The following is a 19558-nucleotide window of genomic DNA, read 5'->3' as shown; positions in this document are numbered from 1 at the left end:
CTCTACATATGCTTTTTGATAAATGCTATTGAAGTACTTTAATTACTTTTTTGTATTAACCATGCACTAGTCAGAGGACTGGGCTTGTTTATGTGATCTCCAAGCTCAAATATAAATATAATTGACATTTCTTCTGATCAAAGGAAGCGAATTATTACCATGCTGAATTCAAAAGAAGTTTGCCCATAACAACAATGCATCTCAGAAGGCTCTGATTACCATAATATGCTCAGGTCTTTGTAGGAATGGGATCAAATGCACCTTTGCACAGTCAAATATTCAAGGGATGTTAATTATCTTGCAGTGACTCCATCTCATTTCGTGTCAGGCTAGTTTTCCAAAGTTGGGTGGTTATTTGGACAAGCCAGATTCGCTCTCTTAGATGTTACTCAGTTGCTGCAAACAACTGATTGTCCTTGGAAGGGCTTTAAAAAAATTGGGATTTGGTTCAAAGCCAGCACACATCAACTAAATATGTTCCCCAGGCTATCAAGAAGTGCTGGAGAGAGCAAGAGGTGTCTTTAGTGTGAGTAGTAAAAATAAGAGGTGGATTGTCCCTCATGGAGAGGTTTGTGTTGTGCCCAGAGGGAGTGAGTCACAAAGAGAAGCTCTCACCTCCCAGAAAAAGGTTCAGCTCCGTGCAAGGCTTAAGTTTTCCAGCTCTGTGTCAGTCACAAGAGCTGGGATCATTCTCAAGTAGCAGATAAAACTGATGGCTGATTGGAATAAGTGGCTTTTTTGGAATGAGCAAGATGAGAAGCTGACGAAACTTTTAATAACACAACAGCAAACTCCTCAGGAATAAAGGATTCAGCACAAAAGTGCTGCAACAAAGCCAGCAGAAAATCAGTGACAGGAAGATCAAACTGAACTTCACATAATCCAAGTTCACTGGAGAGTGGTTTGATTGTCCAGCTTCCTGCAGTGCTAAAGGAAGGAGGGAGGAGGTAGAAAAAAGCAGGACTTTCTTTTCCTCACAGAGAAGGGCAGGATTACCTAGTTTTCCTTGGCATTTTCCATGCTCTTGCAGAGGTTGGCATGTCCTGAGTGTGCCAGAGAAGAGTGGAACCTGTAATTCCTCAGCTGAAAAGGTGGGCACTGAATCAACCTGGTCAGCCTCAACCACTGCATTTTTCTAATTCTGGAAGCAAGTTTTGGCCCCTGCAGAACAGGGAAGAGCTGATGACAGGAAGTCTTGTGCTTGGAATTAGGGGGTAATGAACACAAGAGCCTGTGCTGCAGATCTGGAAATCTGAGAGAAAACTAAAGCTCTTGGAGCCAACAGCACGAGGACAACGTGACAAGAGCTGACAACAGAGAGAAAAAAAAGCCTTCAGAAATAAAAATAAAGGTTTATCTTTCTGCAGGAGGAAGAAAGGGGACCAGTGAAGAGATACAAAATTGATGGGGCTGTCAGTGCCAGAGACAACAGCAACGACCTCAGCAGCTTCAGAGAGGACTGGAAGGAAGTTCAGGAGATAAAGGATGGGCCACTGAATGAAGTCACAGCAGCCAAGATTGCAGATAAGATGTTGATCATTTGTTTAGAGAGGACAGAATTCCAGAAATATGACTTAATAATTGACAAATTTAGGGCACAACTGCAGAGAAGGATCTTCCAGATAACTACACTGGGAGTAACTTTGAGATAACTGCACAGAGCTGGGCTGGAGAAGGACAGAGTCACTGAACTTGAGTTACTACACCATCAATATTTCCTCTTGATGGTTATGAAACTACAGAGTCACTGCAAAGTAAAAAAAAAATGGGGGGATATTTCCACTGAAGCTTAGGATGTTCAAAGAGAAAAACAACTTCCTGAGCTCCTTTGAAAGTCCAGGGCTGAGCACTGACATCCATTTGTTCTGGTTGAGGTATGCAAATATCTCTGTATTCACGGCCAAATGCAGAACCTTTCAATGCCTGCTGCCTCCAATTAATATATTAAAACAGCTCCTGCTGTATCTCAGCCTGTCACACACAAGTGCTGTCTCAAGGAGCTACACAAGGAAATGAAATTTGAAAACGTGGTTTCCTAATTCTGGAATAAATTCTGAGATAATGAAATAGCTCCCATGCTGTTCCACTCGAAACTTAATTCCAGAGTAATTCAAAGGCACAGCACTGATTACCCATGTCATCTGTTGGGGGGAGAAATAACCAACAAGGGGATTTCAACTCCAACAAGACTGAAAACAGCATTTCTATTCCTACCAAAAGCAGGGGAAGCACAATATCACGATTAACACCAAGTCTTGTGTTGCCAGCCACGGCAGCCTCACACATAAACCTCCCCAAAAAATTCTTTTTATTTTGCCTGATCCAAATCTAACAGACACAAAGGCTGGGGGTTCTCAACTGCTCCAATCCACCCCAGGCACCAGCCCTGCACAGGCAGAATCATTTTGTGATGGTACAACCGTGGTGCAGCTGGAGCAGCTTTGAAACAGGATTCCTGCCTCCAACTCCTCAAGCAGAAGCCTGAGGGTGTCTGTTTGGAGAAAACTGAGCCCTTTTAAAATTTCTTAAACATTTTAATGCAACCAGCCTGAACTGCTTTTACCCTGAGGCTTGCAACAACTTTTGACTCTGAACAGGGGGAGGAGGAGAGAAAAGCTGCAACATATTCCTCTGTGTGGCCCCAGAGCAAAGAATTTTGGGGCTGCAGGAGACACTAAATGGAAGGACATCACTTTGCCATCCAGGTCCATGTCCAGCCAAGTCTTGAACACTCCCAACAAGGGACAGTCCTACACTCCTCTGGATAATTTATTCCAGTGTTTAATCTTTATTTCCCTCTCTTTTTCTTTTCTTTCATTCCTCTTCTAACCACACATATTCTTGATGTTAAGGAAAAGAAGGAAGTTATTTCTTTGTAGTGGAATATTCCTTATTTATTACTGTCACATCTGACATGCTCCAGCTGTCCTGCCAGCCACTGCCACCCCTTCTTTAGCAAGAATGATCATTCACTGGAAGAATTTAATCCCCCCCACACACACAAAAGAACTGTTTATTTTAGCAATCCACAAGGAAAAATAAATAAGGGTAAGAGAAAGGATAAATGTGTCCCAAACTGAAAAGATGCTCCCCAAAAATCTCCTGTAACTGATGCAAACAACTCCCCTTATTGACTCAATTGCTGGGGAAAGAGTACAGAGCAGAAAATATTTGTAAGATGCTCAGAAATATTATAAGGTGCTCTCTGACAGGGAAAATAGTCACGCTGGTTTCCTTCTTCCGTATTTTTTAACTGGGATTTTTCTTGTACAACTCTTCCATTCCTTCTAAATCCAATCTCACTGACCAGCTGGACTCCCCAGCCAGCAGCACAAAAACAACCTATTTCCTTTCCTGGAGACACCAAAACCACTCTGACCAAACCACAAATGGTCCCTTTTCAACTCAGCCAAGCATTTCATGTAGGGAAAGGCCATGTTTTCCTTTTTTATTAAGTCCCCAGGAATTTAGCTAAATTCTGTTGGCATGATTACATCCAGTAATTAGAAGAAAACAAAAACTCCAGACCAAGAAGGCAAGGCCTTTATAGACTAATCACTACAATGGAACACCTTGAGCTGAATATTTTTCCCCAAATAATTCAGAGGCACATGGCCAAATCCTGTTTAAAAGTGAATTAATAAGTAATTAAACCAGGAATTGTTCCTACTACCTCTTAAGAGAGTCGAAATTGCAGCCATTTGGTACCACAGGACTTGCCTGGGATAAAATGGTGCTTGAAGAACATAAAATATCCAACCTGTGCCACCAGGTATCCCCCAGCAAGGGCAGAGATGTGAGCAGAGGGGCAAAAAAACCACTGTCCCATGAGGAGGTGGCATCAGGAGACAGAGGATGGGCACTGAAGATGCCTTTTCATCTAATTTGGTCAGGTGGACCCACCACAGTCGAGCATTTTGCCAGCACAACCTCCCTTTGAGCTGTTCTCCAGTTTAGATGAGACAGAAGACCCCCAAACCCCAGAGTTCTGTTTAGCTTTTTAAAAATACACCCCCCAAAAAAGCATAAATTCCTCAAATTCACTCATCTATTCACCCCAGTTTATATGATTCCATTGCCAGGATAAATGACACTTTATTTCTAGGTTTCCCACAAGTGTTTGCTGGTTTTTAAATCTGTTTTATGCACAAAGAAAGCAGCAACATCACTTCTTTAAATGCCTGTTGCCTCTGCTAATCAATCATAGTTGCATTGCTCCAGGACTTCCAGGGAAACATCAGGGAAAAAGCACCAGGCAAGATTTTTTTAAGGCTGGTTGGGAATTACAGCTGTGGAGGAATCCACTGCACCCTCTTTTCCACAGCATCACTGGGATGGAAGGAGCCCAATAAGGAAAGTAAAATCACAGGAATTGTCACCTAAAGGTGGTTTCTGTGCCAGGTGAGTCAGCACAGACAGACACACACAGCTGGCAGAAGGCTCTGAGCTCTCACAGGACAAATAATCTCATTAAAGAAACAAATTACACGTTGCCAACACAACCCCATCCACCCTGTGGGTTTGTACATCACCCCTCTTCATATGTCTGGAGCATTTGAGCTTGAATAATTGGCCCCAAAATAATCCCTTTGTTTCCAGACTGATAGAATCACTTGTAGTGCATCCAAGAAGTGCCAGAAGATTAAAGTTGGTAATGAGGTTGTACCTTTCCCTGTTCCCATTAGTTTGTCAGGGTAAATAATTGATGTGCCACTTGCCAGGAGAACTGGATTTGCATTTTTGCTCCCAAAAGAGGTGGGTGGATTGGTGGTGGCTTGTTTAGTGGTGCCTTTTGGGAAAGAAGGGGGTATTTGTTTTTTTTTTTTTTGAGATGCTTAAAGAAAAATACCTCTATGTAGTTACACAGAGGATTTACAGGCTACAAGAAAATATTCCATGTTCTCACCCGCCCTGTTTTTACATGTCTGTGTACTCCTTCCTACAGGACAAACACACACAATTCCTGGGGTGTGTTTTAGGATTTGCAGCTCCTGTGTCACAGATACATCTCACAACACCCTCGTGGGTGTTCCCACCTCACCAGTGCAAGCCATGGACCAGCACTTCACATGCTCTTTACACCACTTAAAGTTCTGTGTGTGAATGGATTTGTGTCCCAGAGTCACTGAATTTTACTAACACATGGAATCTTTCCAGGCATTTGAGCCAAAAACTCCAATCTCACAGCTGCCTCTTTTCTCACCTCAAAATATAGTTTGTTGGGGTTTTTTTCCATCCCATACTAACAAAAACAGAGGCTGCCCAGAGAAGCTGTGGCTGCCCCATCCCTGGAAGTGTCCAAGGCCAGGTTGGATGGGGCTTGGAACAACCTGGGAGCGTGGAATGTGTCCCTGCCCACAGCAGGAGGATGGAATTAGATGAGATTTAAGTTCTCTTCCAACCCAAACCACTCTGTGACTTTATGAAGACACAGTTCCCCCAGTCTACACCTGAATTAATGACACAGTGAGTCTGGCTTAAAGGTAGAAAAACAGTTCTGGAAACAACCCATAATTCCTACAGCCTCTTTGGAAAGATTTGTTCAGTTTTCATGACCAGGGTGCCAGCAAAGAATAAGAGTTTTTAATCAAACACAAAGGTGGTGCAGTGTAAGTCATTTCCAGCCTGGCCATCCTCAAACACACAAGGCCAGCCTAAATTCTCATCAAATGCAACACATCAGGGTGTCATATAGAAAACTGACACCTTGACATGAATTTACAATTCCTGTTGGCTTGTTTATATGGTATATTTTCATGCTGCAGTTATAACTCAGTTAAAGATGAAGGCCTTTTACAGTCCTCTCCTCCTCCTCCTCCTTTAGGTCATCCTGCTAAAATGTTAACCAACAGAAATTTCCTAGTAGAAAATAAGAGTGCTCTGCTCCTTCTTTTGCCTTCACAGTGATTATTATCCCTCTCCCCGCCGTGTTTTTCATTGCTCTGCTCCTTTAATTATATTTAATTATGTCCCCAACCCTTGCAATAGGTAGAAACTCCCATTCCAACACCATGTTCCCAAGTACCTCCCTCACCTACAAATGACTACACAATTCCCAGCCCTGGAAGCAGCCTAAACAAAAAAAATCAAACCAACAATACCTTGCATTTATAATTAAAATAAACCCACAATGGAGCTGCAGAGGGAAGCAGGGAAGAGCTGTTTGCTTCCTGGCAGTTGGAATTCTTCTACCTGAGGAGTTTTATGACTGGATTTTTAGCTGCAGCAGTGCCTACAGGACAGACATTTCCACTTGTTTTTGCCTCTGGAAGGTCCCTGCTGCCTCCACCTCTCCCTGCAGGCTGCTGGGATTCCTACATCCATCCTGCTTTTCCTTGGAGCAGGTGATAAGTGGAGCCATCTGTAAGTACCTGTGCCGTGTTTTTCCATTCCAGCTCAGAGCTGTCTGAAGGTCAGAGCATCAATTCCATCCACTACAACCCCTTTTGATGGGCTGAATCAATACCCATGATCAAGTGCTCCCAGCAAGGACAGATCCCCACTCCTGCCATGAATTCTCCCAGTTCTTTAAATCATGGTTATCTCCATTTTTCCACTGTCAAACTAACCCTGTTTTCAGATAACGCAACAAAACTCATCCTGCAAGAGGTGACATGCCTGGCCAAACTCAGCTTAATAAATTCCCTGGAGATTTTTTTCCACAGTGGCAACAGCAAACAGAAAGAGAGAAATCTATAGAAAATTTATCAAATATTAAAAAAAAAAATCATAGCTCTGCTAGACAATTAGAAGAGACTTAATTTGTTAAAGTGCACTACTACACTCACAGTCTGTTTGGGATGAAATCTCAACTCTATTTACAGTGTTCTGGATAAATGTGGGGTAAAAAAATAAATTCAAGATGACCACAAGTATCCTGGTAGCTGTAGGATGCACCACTCCAAAAAAATAAAAAGAAATCAGCCCTAAATGTATTATTTTTCACAGCATACAGAGTAGAGTTTTGGGGTTTGATGGGTGTGGAAGGAGAATTTCAACCTCTCCATCATCCACCTACAGTGGGGGGTTAGTTGTTTGCTTTTCAGGTCATTCTTGGGGGGAAATCACTGAGTGTCACAAGTTTTAAATGGCATTTCTGGATTGCAGTTTCCATGTACTATTGGCTGTGGGAGAAATGCTCCAGGGACTGGCAGGCGACTCTTTCAAATGACCCAAGACCAGTTCATGCCAAAAAATCTTCCACCATTTATTCAAATGTACAAAAGAAACCCCAAACAAAACCAAACCCAAAACCACCAAGAGAAACATTATAAACCCACACAAATAACCCCAAAAACCAAACCACCCACTCCATCACCAAGGAATGCTTTCAAGAATACATTGAATAACTACATTTAACATTTTTCTTTGCAAATTTTGGCCAAGTTCTGTTTAGCCCAACTACCACTTGATGAGGAAAAAATTCCTCTTTAATAATGCCTTAAATTTCCTCTTGTTTCTCTCCTTTCAAGTCAATCAAAACACCACCCCAAATGTGCAGAACATTCCTGAAGAGCAAACACTTAATAAGGTATTTAAAAACACATCCTGGGTTTTATTGAAGTCTTTTCTTGAACATGTACATCATTTCAATCTTCCAGCAGCTCTAAATAATTAACCTGAAGTTGGATTTGGGATTAAAGATTATGATTAAAGACCTGGCACTTAATTTTGTCAATAATAACTAGCTCCACAACTACCTGCACATATACATTTGTTCTCCAAAGGCTTCCTAGACCCCACCAAAAATAAGCACAACCCACCCTGGACCTGCAAGAGTCCCCACAGCACATCTGAGCAGAAGGGGCAAATCCCACCCCTTAAAAATATTCTCCCAACCCTTTCTTAGCTGAAAATCAAGTTGTTCTTTACTGAACAACACCAGAACTTCAGACTCCTCAGTGATGTGGTAATTGGGCTGCATTAATTCCTCTGTCTGAAGTTCCCAATATCTCAGAGATCTTACTGGAGCTGCCCACTGAGAAGTGCTTTGCAGGGTTCTGTTGGCAGCAGCTTTTTGTTTCCAAACCCCACGATGTCAAACTCGTGCAGCTGATGGAGCAAACATCGCTGTGGCCCCGGGGCTGCACTAGCCTCGCACACTTCCCTCACTGAACACATTTCAAAGGCAGTGGTTTGGGCTTTTTTTTTTGGTTTTTTTTTTTACCTGAAGAAATAAAGCACATTTTCTTGCCCACAGTGAGGAAAGCCCCAGGGCTCCCCTCTCAGGTGCTTAACCACGTCAAAGGAAGGTCCACTGGTGCAGGAAGGGCAAAGCACTTAATAATTCACAGCTTGCCTCAAGAAACAAAAGTAGTTTCTAAAAAACCCTCCCCCCAGTGCAACAAACGTCTCAGGGAGGGAAAAGAACAGCTTTAAAATTAAAGAAGCAGCTGTGAGATCTTGTAATTAACTCAGAGGAGACAGAACAAAATATCTCTGTGTTTTGGGTTAATACAGTTTAGTTTTAGAGATCTGGTGGCTCTGCAGAGGCAGCTGCACTTGGACAGGATTTGGGCTAGTGGAGAGGAAAAAAAGTCAGGAAGGTCCATGTCAGCTCAAAAACTGAAGCTGTTTAATAAAAGTCTGTCCCAAACCCATCTGAAAAGGATCTGTTTCCTTCCCTGGAGATGTATGTGTGTACGTCAAAGATTAATTCGAGTTAAATAGTTAAATTCCCAGCAGTGATCAACTATGCCAAGAACTGTGAATAGTCAGACTGTCTTGCCATCAAAAGCAGTCGATATTTCCACTTGAGTTATGATATCTGTGAAGACTTGAGTTATTCTGTTCAGCTCCTCTGCACAGTTTACCACCCCCTTCAGCAAGGACACACACACACAGTTTCTTAAAAACTTTTGTGTCTGTTAAAACAAGTTGTATATTTTACTGTTTCACAATTGAGATGAACATTTGTCCCAGTGTAGAAATACCCAACTTATCCTCAACCCAAATGATTCTGCTTGACCACACTGGTATTACCTGACTTTGCACCCATAGAGCAGAGATGGGATCATCCTGTGACAAAGCAGGACTTATATTTAGGGCCACAATTAACATTGAGACAGACCCCTCGTGACCACAAACTGGAATATTTTAGTTTAATCATAGAAAAACAGAATGGTTTGAGTTGGAAGAGACCTTAAAGGTCAAATTCCAACCCCCTGCCATGGGTAGGGGCATCTTCCACTAGCCCAGGTTGCTCCAACCTGGCCTTGGACACTCCCAGGGCTGGGGCAGCCACAGCTTCTCTGGGCAACCTGTGCCAGGGCCTCCCCACCCTCACAGGGAAGAATTTATTCCTCATATCCCATCTAAACCTGCTCTCTCAGTCTGAAGCCATTCCCCCTTGTCCTGTCACCACATTCTCTTGCTAATACTGGTACTGGACTAGAGAATCACCAGGTGCAGCTGTGATGTTGCTTGGGGGTATGAGTTGTGTGTTCTCAGTGCCCAGAGCCCTCATTTAACACCTTTAGAAAGAGAAATAAAGTCTATTTCTCTTAAATTATCATTTAAAAAAAAGAGGCAAGATTAAAAAACCCTTTTAATAACAGATATAGACATGGACAAGTATTGTTACATTTTCTGTAGGTTCCTTTATCATTCTCCAGTTAAAGCCAGCAACAGAGAACACAATGCCCCAGGTTACAGAGCTTCAGGGATACAACTGGACCTCGTGGGAACTGTAGGAAAAGTAAACTTTGGCACCCAAAGGCACCTGATCCAGCTGGAAAACCCTGCAGTTGAAAATGGAAGGCTCTGGTATTTGAGCAGGCTGTGGGCACAGGGCTGTTTAAACCACCCCTCATGTCCCATGGGCATGTTCTGCACAGCTCCCACCAACACAGGGGGCACACACACACCAAGGGGTGCCCTGAGGAGCTGGGGAAGCAACAGCCACAGTGGCTGAACCTCATGGAATGGTTTGGGGTGGAGGGGACCTTCAAGATAATCTGTTTTCAATGGGAAGGGACATCTCCCACCTCCTCCTGCCCCTTTGCTGAACCATTTGTTCCCCTCCAAGGCAGCACAGGCATAAAGGGACAGGGAAGAATTCCATGTGTGTAACAGCACCCACCACTCCACATTCCTACAATCAAGCAATTAGTCCAGAACTAACTAAATTATTAGTTACATGCTATAGTGACCCATCCTAATTACACAAGATCAAGGAACCTACACCCAAAACCCCTCTGGGCTCCCTTTCTCACACTTGCTGCCATCCAGCTTCACCTTTGCTTCCCTTAATTCTCTTTATCTATAAAAGAGGGGAGGAAAACCACCATTGCCTTGAGGTCCCTCTATATGAGCTGCTGGATCAGAGCTGGTCTTGTACTGAGGGTTATTAAATAAAAAGCAACAGGGCCTAACCCATTTCTTCAGAATTATTTCAGCTCACCTAGGATTTTAAAAGGAGTAATCCCAGATAAATCTCATCTCTCCTCTGTTTCTGTAACATGTTTTTTCACCCTGTTTTTTCCACTCTCAAGTAAATTCCCCCCTTCCCCTCCTTTTCCCCTCCAGTCTGATGTCAGTTGTCTCTCAGCATTCAGAAACCAGGCTGATCTCCTGGGCTTTGTGTACCAGAATTTGGAGTGATAAATGCTTCTGCCTCGCCCCCAGGTATTTCAGCTGTTTGTCTTTGGGGTTTACAGGGATGAGTGACTGAAAGAAATAATACATTTGTCTTTCCAGCTTTGCATTGTGTGCTTGTATAGAAAGATTCCAACATAAAAGTGCCATTGATAGCAGCAATACTTCTCTCTAAAAGAGCTGCTCACAGGAATTATGTACCAGATGATACAGCTTCAAATCAGGATATAAATTATGTTACATGGTTTCATTTGATTCTTTGGGGGATGTTTAATTTTCAAGCAAAGAACCAAAATGGGTTTTGGTATTGAGAAATAATTATTAATTGCAATTTATGGCATAACCACTCAAATAAGTGAATTTCACTATAAACTACCTCACATTAATATCCCACATCCCACCCTCTCACACAGGTCCAGAGAGGGATTGCTGCAAGGACTCAGTGCTCCCAATGGAAAGACTGAGAAGAAAGATCTGCTGGAATTAAGTTTTCGATGATCTGAAGAGCAGCTGGTTTGGGTGAGATCCCAGGGACTTTGCTCCTCTCCCAGCAGGGCTCTTTCAGCCTCATTCTACCACCACATGTCTTCCACTTGACTTGGTTTTGAGCAGATGGAAAGTCAAACCAGGTAAAAGTATTGGAGTGAACTTTCAGCTGCTTTTCCCACTCCAGATCCAACTATTTCACTTCTGCCTCCTTCCCTGCCCACCTCCCATCCCATTGGCTTGATACTAACAGAGGGAGGGTTTAGGTGGGATATTGGGAAGGAATTCTTGGCTGGGAGGGTGGGCAGGCCCTGGCACAGGTTGCCCAGAGAAGCTGTGGCTGCCCCTGGATCCCTGGAAGTGTCCAGGGCCAAATTGGACAGGGCTTGGAGCAACCTGGGCTAGTGGAAGGTGTCCCTGCCCATGGCAGGGGTGGACTGGATGAGCTTTAAGATCCCTTCCAACCCAAACCAGCCTGAGATTCCATTTCAATGATTGTTGGATGAGAGCCTGTTGCTGGGCTGGAAATGGAGAAATAATTCCAGTATTAACACATTAACATTAATTAAGTATTAACACATGAAGGCAGGACTAGTTTACTTATCCACTTATCCTGTTCAGCTTTGTGTTTGAAACCCCCTGGACAACACAACTGCTCAGTTCTGGGTTTCAGACGCATGTTAAATCTTAGCACTGGTTTTCCTCCATCATTTTAGTCTCTAAGTTAAAACAATCACTTATTTTTTCCTTTTATTCTTCCTTTTTATAACACACACATCATTTTTCATTAATAAAATTTGTTTGCATTACAGACCTAAAACAAAGCCCATTTATACTTAGTCATTTATACCCAAACTCGGTCTGCTGAAATATTTTACAGCTGCAGGGATCCCACTTTATGGAGATAACTCTTCAGGCTTTAAAAACAAGCAATGATGAGTGCTCAAGGATGACCCTCCTGACCTCAGAACATGCTTCTTCCAGAAAAGGTTGTACAGGAAAAATTGTGTATCCTGCATTTTTAGCACCAGAACAGCCCTTTTTTTTGCATCACTGCAAATATATAGTGTGATATACTTTAAATAAGTTATACTTTTATGGTCAGAGCATCCAATCCCTTGCTAAAATCCACGTGCAGGGCTTTTCCCACACACTTCACCATGGTGCAGGACAGACAGATATGAAAAAAATCATCCATTCTCAGTCTTCAGAAGCTTTGCAGGTAGAAAGCCAAGGTGTGCACTGTGTATTGTGATGGATACACACACAGTCTCCCTTTCTGTTGGGATGCACATACTGGGGAGAAAGGTTTGGAATAGGAAAGACATTCAGTTAAACTACCTATATACCAGTTTTTATGTGTAATAACTGACTAATAGCATATTTATAGTGGCCTGCACTGCTTCTGCTCAGTGTACTGGGAGTCAAAGTGTTTGTGTTTCTCTGCTGAACAAATTAAAGTTATAATTAGTATTCTTTGTCATTATTTCCTTCTCCTCCCTATCCCCCTCCAAAATCCCCCAGGATTACGAACCTGAAAGTAAAACAGTTCTGATTTGAGCACTTTATGAGCTGAGAGCCAACCAAAAAATAACTGGTTAACACATAAACCAGGCTCCAGATTGTCACACCAATGACCAGTTATAAAACCCCTGATTAAACAAACATGCCTGACCTCACTTGAGAGGTTCCATAACCAGAGGAAGCAGGAGCTTGATAACCACATTAGATGTTAGCATTTAAAAAAAAAAATCATTAAAGTAATAAAGTGATTGATTGCAGCTCAAGTTTTCCAGTGCACACAGTTGGGCAGGACTTTGGAGTCATCAGGAATATAATAAAAGTCTCTAATTTAAGGAACGCTCTCCTGGCTGCTGCAGGTCAGCAGTGCTGGTACAAGAGGAAGGAGTTGCTGGGCCAACAAACATGCTTTATTATTTTTAATATTAAAAAAACCTTACCGGATAAGAAGAGATCTTGACCACTTGTTTAAAATTAAGCGTTTCATTAAACAGGCAAGATTTCCTTAATGGTCTAAGGTTTTTCTCCTTGGGTCCTGACCCAATGGAGGAGATCCCTGGCAGAGAGGCAGAATTCCAATTTATGAACATATAAATGTACTGTGACAGAAGAACCAGCTCAAAAATGAAAGCAAAGAGGCCAATCTCCATCTCAACATCTTATCCAGTTCACCACAACAACTTCCCAGGTCTCAAACTCCTCCTGCACAAACTGGTTGTTCCTCTGAAATGTGATGTAATCGGAAGAATTTCTTTCAGCACTCTCCAAAAAACCAGTTTCCTGGCATTTTCTTATCACTTTGCCCTCCTACCAAAGCTGTGCTCCCCTGTTTTCTAGGGATTTTTGATTAACTAACTCTCTTAAAAGCAGTCACGCTTCGGAGGAGCACCATGTTTATACAAATAGCTTTGATTTTAGCTCTTGAGATATCAATCTGGATTTTGTTGCATTTAAGCTAATCTGGGGCTTTGCTTGTTCCTTCATTAACTCCAGTGCTGTGGTTTTCTTCAAAGGGTGATAAAACCACTGAATTCCCACAGATACTGTGGCCATATTTTACAAAGATTTTGTTGATCCAGCTGCCCACAATGCAGACAATACATATAATAACCCTTTTTGGAGCTCTTAGAGGCATCAGAAATAGAATGGATCATGCTGTTTTCACAACAATTATGCACAGAAACAGCCAAAACTCAAAAAAGTCTTCAGTAGCCCGTTGATCTTCCCATGATATTGAAGTTTGGGATTGTCATTAAGTTGCCTGAAATGTCTCCAGTGGAGGGAAGATATAAAATATCTGTGAAATAAGGCCTCCATCAGAGATTTATCTGTGCCTTTGAGTCACGTTAGAGGGATTGCAGGCATTTGACAAAACATTGTCACATTCCTTGGAATAACATACCAACTCCTTTATAGCCTTTAGGCTGAAGAGACTTGAGTATCACAAATCAATCTCCTCAGCTCTGCTGAGGACTCTTCAGCAGAGGAGCAACACTCACCAGGGCACAGATCAAAACTTCTTTTATCACCCAACTCGCTCCTCTTGAAGAGAATGAGCCAAGATCTCCTTGGCTGCCCCACCACAGCACCCAGTCAGGGGCCACCCAGTGCTCCCAGAGGGGTTTAGATCCAGAACACAACAAGTGGTGTCAGTGAGGGTGCAACACTTCAAATACAGGTGGGGAGAATGTCGTGGGTAACTCTAAAGCAGCTGGAGATCCCTCTCTGGCAGCCTTGATGTACCAGACTTGGACAGAGAGGTCCCAGCTGGCTGAAGTTCCCACTGCTCTCACAGTTATACCCTGCAGGAGATCTCAGCATAATTACACCATGTTTGGCAGTAAATAGAATATTGAGAAGGAGATGGGATAGGACAAGGGGGGATAGCTTCAAACTGAGCAGATGTCAGGAAGGAATCCTTCCCTGGGAGGGTGGGGAGGCCCTGGCACGGATTGCCCAGAGAAGCTGTGGCTGCCTCTGGATCCCTGGAAGTGTCCAAGGCCAGGCTGGAGCAACCTGGAACAGTGGAAGGTGTCCCTGCCCATGGCAGGGGGTGAGACTGGAGGAGCTTTAAGGTCCCTTCCAACCCAAACCATTCTGTTATTCCATGATTGCACTTTCTGTGAATGAGTGAGGGTCAGGCATGGCAAAGGATTAATTTGTTTGAGTCTGGGTTTAATTTTCTCCCCTTTTCTCTTTTTTTCTTCCCAGGGACAGAAAACACCACCTGCTCCAGAAGCACTGAGCACAAGTTAACTCTGCTTCCAGAGACAGGGCTGCCCCATGGGAGTCATCCCCAGCACTGCTCCCATGGATGGCAAAACCTGGGCATACAGGAGATGAAACACCTCAAAAGAGTCAGGAAAACCATCAGGTGGAGTTTAAGGACCCAAAACTGCAGTAGGATTTTTTTTCAAGGATTGAACAAGCAGCAACTCCCTTTGTCACGAGACAGAGCAGTTTGTGTTGGCACCAGGAGCACAGAGCAGGAGCTTGGCTGCTGCCAGTTGAAATTCCCCAAGCACTAGTTTTGTGTCTGCTTAAAAGCTTAAATTCTTAATATATCATATAAAAATATCAAGTTCCAGTGCTGCCTCTTTGCTGTGCTTTAAGGAGCACATTTGATCACAAGCACTGAACGATAATTGGATTTTGCTGCCGTTTGATAGCTGTGTACCTGGAGCATCTACACTAAAAATAAGCAATATATAAAAAAAAGGGGGAAAAAATCAGATTTTTTCCAAGTTTTAACAGCAAACATTCCCTGCTCCCTGTGCCATGTACCCAGCTGAGGGCTGTGGGCTGACGTCTGTCATCTGTGCACTCAGCATGTGCCACACGCGGCTCCTCAGAGTTAATTGTCTGCTCAGCTTTTGTCCCCTTCACCCGGCTTTTCTCCGACTGAACTGCCTGTCATTGCTCACTTACTTCTGCGTCTCCACGAATTAACTCGGCGCCTGGCAGGGCTCAGCCTTCCCACATTCCTACACTCATTGTGCCATCTAGTGATGGATGGGAGCAGGGAGAAGCCTCCCGTCCCGCTGAAATAGTCCCGGATTTATTCCGGCTTCCCTCCTTGCAGATTCCAACATTCGAGCATCCAAGGAAACCTTTAGTCATCGTCTCACACAGAGACCCCACAAATAAAAGCAGCTCACGAAGGACTTGTAGCATCTCCTTCAGGCAAAGCACTGGGGGTTTTAAAAACTGATAGCAGAGGTATAAACACATGCAGGGGAGAAAAAAAAAACCAAACCAAAACTACATTTCTGACAATTATTTTCTCGAAATTTAATGACAAAACACAACCAAACACCGGAGGCCACCACGGGGTTTGTACTTTGAGCACAACCTCACTAACAATGGCACTGCTGGAGAGTGGTGGGAAGTGGAATATGAGGGAAAACAAGTCTCCTGGAGGCCATCAAAACGATGGAGATATGTGCATAAATACATTTTAATTCCCTGAAGTCACGCAGAGTAACCAGCACTTGGCTTTTTATTTTGGCAGAAAATTGCAGTATTCCAAAGGGAGCAGAGGTGTGGTTGCAACCCATCCCATCTCTGACAAACCCTGCCAACAACCAGGTTGGTCTTCAACAGTTGGTTAAAATATGTTTTTTTCTTGTGTATCAACAAGGATTAGATCTTTCATATGGCCTGGAATGACATCCTGGATGAGTCTGAGGAGCAGCCCTGAGCTAAACTGGACACAGTTGCTTCCAGCCCAAATCAACAAGGTGAATATAATAAAATATTTATCCTTAAAGCTTTAATAAGCTTCTAATCAAAACCTTCCTGTGCATCATTATCAAGTAAATATAGTGTCTTTTTTCCCCTCTTTGACCAATCTTTACACACAAGAAATTCTCAGTGTCTACCATAGAAACAGACCTGCATTATTAATAGTGCCATAGTAACCAAAACCCAAAGCTTATTAATACGCACATCTCCAGAGAGAATTACCAGAAAATAGAAAAATATAAGATTCCATGTCAGTTAACATCTAATTAACATTCCTGAAACCAGGGAGCACAGGGGAGAACCTTTAGTTACTTGACTTCCAGCTCTCACAACTCCATTACATTGGCTATATTTTGGATTTTTTTTTTTCCAGAAAGAAAATCAGAATTCACAGATTATCAGTATCTTAGCACCAAGATATGAGCTCCAGAAACCCTCAGCCACCATTTAGCTGCCTGGTATCTTTTAGTTTTCCCTTGTGTTTGCACCTGGACAGAGAAAACCAGGTCCTTGAGGCCTCCTAGTGCAGAGCAAACCCCTCCCATTAATGCTCACCTCCACTAAAAGTCATTTCCCTGCAGAGCATCTGATTTGCCAACATGTTTGAAACAAAGGAAGGTAAATACAATTTTTTTCTCCACACAAGAAACTCCATCAATTATTGTGCAGACACAGAGGTCAAGTCCCAAAGCGGAATTATCCCAAAACAAACTCACACAAAGAGAAATGGGTCTCATATTCCCATATCCCAAATAGTTACAACATATCCCAGGCCACCTCCCGCACCACTGAATCCAGTGCCAAGACTGATTAATCCCAGCAGGTTCAGGCTGAACCCCCCAACACCAATTTTTACTGTTCTTAGCTTTGCCTGAACCCACTCGCCCTGAATTTTACAACAAAGCCAGACTTTCAACATTATTCCTTTTTTTCCCCTACGAAACAATAAATTGAATCTGACAAATGAATTATCAGAGGACACTTCATTAGCCAGAGTACCTAACAAACAGCTCTTCTGAAGAGACTTGTGCCAAAATGCTGTTGAAAACATAAGTTCTGCTTGCTTTTAACACCTTGAACAACATCTAATGTTAAACAACGTTATCAGAGCTGAGGCTTTTACCCAAGGTCTAAGTGACAGAGAATGGGACAAATGATCATTGATACAGATACAAACAAAGGAAAAAAACCCATATAAAGTATTACCTTAGTCCTTGTGAACAGCACAACCAAGGACACCTCCTTCCCTGTCTTCTCCAGAAGCAGAGGTGGCATTGGGGACATAGCTTAGTGGAGAGAGAACAGAGGGAAGAGCTGGACTTGAGGATCTTGGAGCCCTTTTGCAGCCAAAATAATTCTATGAAAACAAAAGTCAAATTTCCCCTCCTCATCCCTCTTAACTCTGAGCCTAAACCTGAACCCACCCTAATTCCCAGCTGGGCCCAATGAGTGTCCCACTCCCCCTGACCCTCCCAGCCACCCCAGGGCTCCTTCAGCCCAGTGCTCCCAGGTGTCTCTCATCTCTGGTCTTGCAGATTTGCTGAGTTATTATATTATACTATTATACTTTTGGAAACCTCAGCTTTGCTAAGGAAGCCATTTGGTCACCAAAACAGCCTGGACAGGGCTGTGGTGAGGGCAGGGTTTGGATTCTGGGAAGGCTTTGGAGGTGCCATCTCACTTTATGGTGCAGAATGTGCCTGGTTTTGCACAATAATTCAGCAGGTGATGCTTCTCCAGCCCTGTTTTTGGTATTGGCACCCCATCAGGATGGGGAGCACCTCCACCCCAACACCAGTGCTGACCCCTTCCCACCCATGCCCACACAGCCTTGTAGGGTCCTCCTTTCCCATCACATTCCCTGAAGCTGGAACTCCCCTTCATTAGGAACCTCTGGAGCATTCCAAGAAATGCCCCTGCATGGAGTGAGGTGCCCTCAGGACCCACTGGGTTTTCCAACACCCAAATTCCCTTCAGAATGTGTACAAAGAGGGAGGGAGCACTGGGAGCACCCCATTCCCAACTGGCTGGACCAGACAGAACTGTTTCTATCCCTCCATCCCTGTTGCAGGCCAAACCAGCTGCAGACCAGAGTGGTGGAGAAGGAAAGGCAGGTTTGGGACTGAGGTCATTATGTGGCTGCCACTGATTGAAAGCATTTCAGAAGATAAATCAACTGATCTTTCCCACTGGGATTTCACCAACATAATTCCAGCTTGTCAGTGGAGAGCAGCTGAAGGGAGATCAGTGTGCAGACACGAGCATTGCAATGATCACAACAAAAATCTCCACACCAAGCAATCCCAGAACTCCAGTGAGTGGGGTTTCCAGGGATTCCTGTGATTTTCCCTGTGTGTTGTCTTGTCCAACGTCTCACTGCAAAAAAAAAGGTGACTGATTTGTGGCACTGGGTTTTCCTTTCAGCAGAGTTCCCAGGTAGATCCATCAGGTTCCAAAAATGATGAGGAAGGAGAGCAGGACTGTGAGGTGGCCAAGCCAAGATGATCCCAGCAGGGTCTCACCAACCCAGGCACGGCCAGTCCAGCTCAAAACTTAGCTGGGAGTTTGGAATGTGGTGAGGACCATGGCATACCTTACAGGATAAGAACTAGTGAACAACCATTTTTGTCTTAAAGGAAATGAAATTTTAGTCTTAAAGCATTAAATCTTCCTGTGCGAGGTGGAATTGCACAAAGCATCCCACTGGTTGCAACACCAGTTGAAGCCTTGCAGTCCTCAAAGCAAACATGATTTCAAACCCCTGGATGGGCCACTCACTAAAGAGTTGGATTTGATGATCCTTGGGGGTCCCTTCCAACCCAGAATATCCTGTGGTTAAAAATCCAACAGCTGCAGGCAGGGACCCTGCACGAACTGGCCACATTCCATCACATCCCATTCCTCCAGCACAACCTTTTCAGCAGGAGGTTATTTTGTATAATTGGGGTGAATCACAACGTTTTCTAACACTGAATCATTATCATCTAAAAACTCAGTTTCAGAAGGTGCAGACAGAGAAATGAGGAAATGTTTGTTGTTCGACCTCCCCATTCCCTGATCAATCTGTCAGTCCTCGGGGTATCAAACTTTTAGTGGGCTCTAAAAATGAAGAATTGGGTGTGTGGCTGCATTTTAACTGGTGTTTTTCATCCCCTAGAGAACAATTATTTCGGTGTTTGTCTGCTGACAGCAAAGCATTTCTTTAAACATG

The 19558-nt window shown here is 43.4% G+C and overlaps 1 long non-coding RNA gene across 1 annotated transcript in view; it reads right to left on the bottom strand.

Moving 5' to 3' along the window:
* Positions 1 to 17557: 17557 nt before the first annotated feature.
* LOC120324986 overlaps positions 17558 to 19558 on the bottom strand; it is a 32581-nt gene continuing 30580 nt past the window's right edge. Inside the window, exon 3 of the long non-coding RNA XR_005566736.1 lies at positions 17558 to 17633. This is a non-coding gene — a long non-coding RNA (uncharacterized LOC120324986). The remainder of the gene's footprint in view (positions 17634 to 19558) is intronic.

Source organism: Pipra filicauda, unplaced genomic scaffold (genome assembly GCF_003945595.2).
Source record: "Pipra filicauda isolate LSUMZ 115617 unplaced genomic scaffold, ASM394559v2 scaffold78_size3787270_pilon, whole genome shotgun sequence".
NCBI classification, from domain to species: domain Eukaryota; kingdom Metazoa; phylum Chordata; class Aves; order Passeriformes; family Pipridae; genus Pipra; species Pipra filicauda.
This window is presented reverse-complemented; position numbering and strand designations above follow the sequence as displayed.